The sequence below is a fragment of the Helianthus annuus genome, chromosome 9 (assembly GCF_002127325.2).
Source record: "Helianthus annuus cultivar XRQ/B chromosome 9, HanXRQr2.0-SUNRISE, whole genome shotgun sequence".
In the NCBI taxonomy this organism is placed as follows: Eukaryota; Viridiplantae; Streptophyta; class Magnoliopsida; order Asterales; family Asteraceae; genus Helianthus; species Helianthus annuus.
The window spans coordinates 5,749,457-5,752,387 of NC_035441.2; positions in this window are offsets into that span (position 1 = coordinate 5,749,457).

Genomic DNA, 2,931 nt, shown 5'->3' on the forward strand with positions numbered 1-2,931 from the left:
CTTATTGAGGTCGAATGCAGTATGCAGTATATAATATGTACACGTATGTATAGTATCATGGAAGATCTAGACTTGCGTCCCCGTTATTTTTCGGTAAAAGATACAACCATGATACCCAGATGATAAGCAGCATAAAGACCGAATATCTCAGAACCTCGGCAATCTATCAAACGAAATTTCGGTACTAAGACCATATGCCAATGAATGGTTCCCACCTGGTCTTCAGTCGATTTAAGATTTATATCACCCTGCACACTTTAAAATGATTGTGAGCCTACCGATACATCTTATATAGAGCTGCTTATCGTTTTTCATTTAAGGTTTAAAGAGGTTTGGATAGACCACTGATGTACTATCATTTTCTCTTTTGCTCGCCAGGAAACTCATTTTTGTTTTTCTATTGTTTTTGTGTTTTTGAAATTTTTCGATGTTTTTGGATTTTCAGATTTTTGGATTTACTCCCCCTAAAATCAATAAACTAAGACAAATTTAAAAACACAAAGGTATTTACAAAAATGATTTTCCGATGTTGGTTTTACTCTTGCTTGACCTTAATGCCATTTACCAATAATAAAAAGTCAAATCTTGATTTGTCAAATGCTTTGGTAAATAAGTCGGCACGTTGGTCATCGGTGTGGACCTTAACAACATCGATTAGCCTTTTCTCAAAGCAATCACGTATGAAGTGATATTTGATTTCGATGTGTTTGGTCTTTGAGTGCTGCACAGGATTTCTAGTGATATCTAAAGCAGCAGAATTATCAACGTAAATAGGAGTAGTTAGGAATTCAAAACCGTAGTCCCGCATTTGTTGTTGGATCCAAAGAACTTGGGAGCAACAACTTGAGGCAGCAATGTATTCAGCTTCGCATGTTGATGTAGCGACACACGTCTGCTTCTTGCACTGCCATGTGACTAGGCGATTTCCTAAGAACTGACATCCAGCCGTTGTGGATTTACCGTCGATTTTGCATCCGCCAAAATCAGAATCACTGAAAGCTACCAATTCAAAGTTATTATCCCTAGGGTACCACAGACCGGTGTCAGGGTACGCCTTCAAATAACGAAAAATCCTTTTTACAGCTGCAAGATGTGAGGCCTTCGGGTTAACTTGATATCTGGCAAGCAGGCACGTTGGGTACATTATGTCTGGCCTTGATGCTGTGAGGTACATAAGAGATCCGATCATTGCGCGATAGTTTGAGGGGCTAACAGCTTCTCCCTTCAAGTCAGGAGTAATTCCGTGATTTGTTGGCAATGGGGTACCAATGGGCGTTGCATCAGACATCTGGAACCGGCTCAAGATGTCACCAACATATTTAGTCTGGTGGATGAATATCCCAGACTCTGTTTGTTGTACTTGTAGGCCCAAAAAGAAAGTCATTTCCCCCATAGCACTCATCTCGAATTTATCCTGCATAATGCGCTCGAATTCCCTACACAAGACATCATTAGTAGAACCAAAAATAATATCATCAACATATACCTGTACCAGAAGAAGATCTCCATCTTGTTCTTTGATGAAAAGAGTACAGTCGATAAGACCCCTACGAAAACCGTTCTCCAGCAGATAGTGAGATAAGGTTGCATACCAAGCTCGCGGTGCTTGATGAAGACCATAAAGAGCTTTGTTGAGCAACCAAACCCGATCGGGATGGATAGGATCTTCAAAACCTGGAGGCTGTTCAACATATACCTCTTCTTCAACCACACCATGTAAAAATGCACTTTTCACGTCCATCTGATAAACCTTGAATCCTTTGAAGGACGCATAGGCTAGAAAGATTCGAATTGCTTCGAGACGTGCCACTGGTGCATACACTTCGTTGTAGTCGATCCCTTCAATCTGACGAAAACCTTGAACGACTAAACGTGCTTTGTTTCGAATAACAACTCCGCGGTCATCCTTTTTGCATTTGAAAACCCAACGGGTACCAATCTTCTTGTATCCAGCAGGTTTCTCTACGAGTTTCCAGACACCCAGCTTCTGGAATTGTTGCAGTTCTTCCTGCATTGCTTCAACCCAAGCGTTATCTTTCAAGGCTTCTTTCCACGTTCTTGGTTCTTCCTGTGAGACATAACACGCGAAAGACCAATCGTTTTGTTGCCCGGATTCTCGAATAGCTGCATACAAGCCTGCATTGTTGTTATTTCGCAACATGTTTCTTGTTTGAACGCCACTTTGCACATTTCCAATGATGTTTTGTTGAGGATGGGTATTATGAATCCTTGTTTCTGGATTATCTGGAACTGGAACATTTATACCCAGGTTGTTTAGATTAAGATCAACAACCAAATCAAGACCCGGAATTGACGAAGAGGATGATGCAGTAGCCTCAGCTGTTCTATGGGCATCCACTGGAGGAGTACCTTCTGAAGTACCATGAACTGCTGTTGTTGGGGCTTCTTGATCTGCATCTACAAATTCATCATCCTCTGAAGATTCGTTCAATTCGTTTGCATCATGAAAATCCTCATTGTTGAGAGTATTATTGTTCACCGAAGAAGATGGTTCTTGATTAACAAGAATTGGACGAACCACCGGTGAAACTGTTGCATTGTCACTCTCGAAAAACATCCTAGCCGCAGCATTTTCTTCAACGGCTTCAACATTGATCGAATTGAAGAAGTCATCGTACTCAAACATCCAAGGTTGACCCGGATTTTTATCTGGCAAGGTGTGCCTTTGTACTCTGACCTCAGACCATTCCTCGACCCTTTTAGTCTCTAGATTCCAGACTCGTAAGTTAGGGGTGGCATACCCAAGAAAGTATCCATCAATTGCTTTTGCCCCAAACTTTCCATTAGGATCGATGATTGTGCATGGAGCTCCAAACGGTTCTAGATAAGACAAATCTGGTTTCCGTTTTTGAAGAAGCTCAAAGCAGGTCTTGTTGTGTCTTTTGACTGTAAGGACTCTGTTCAATGTAT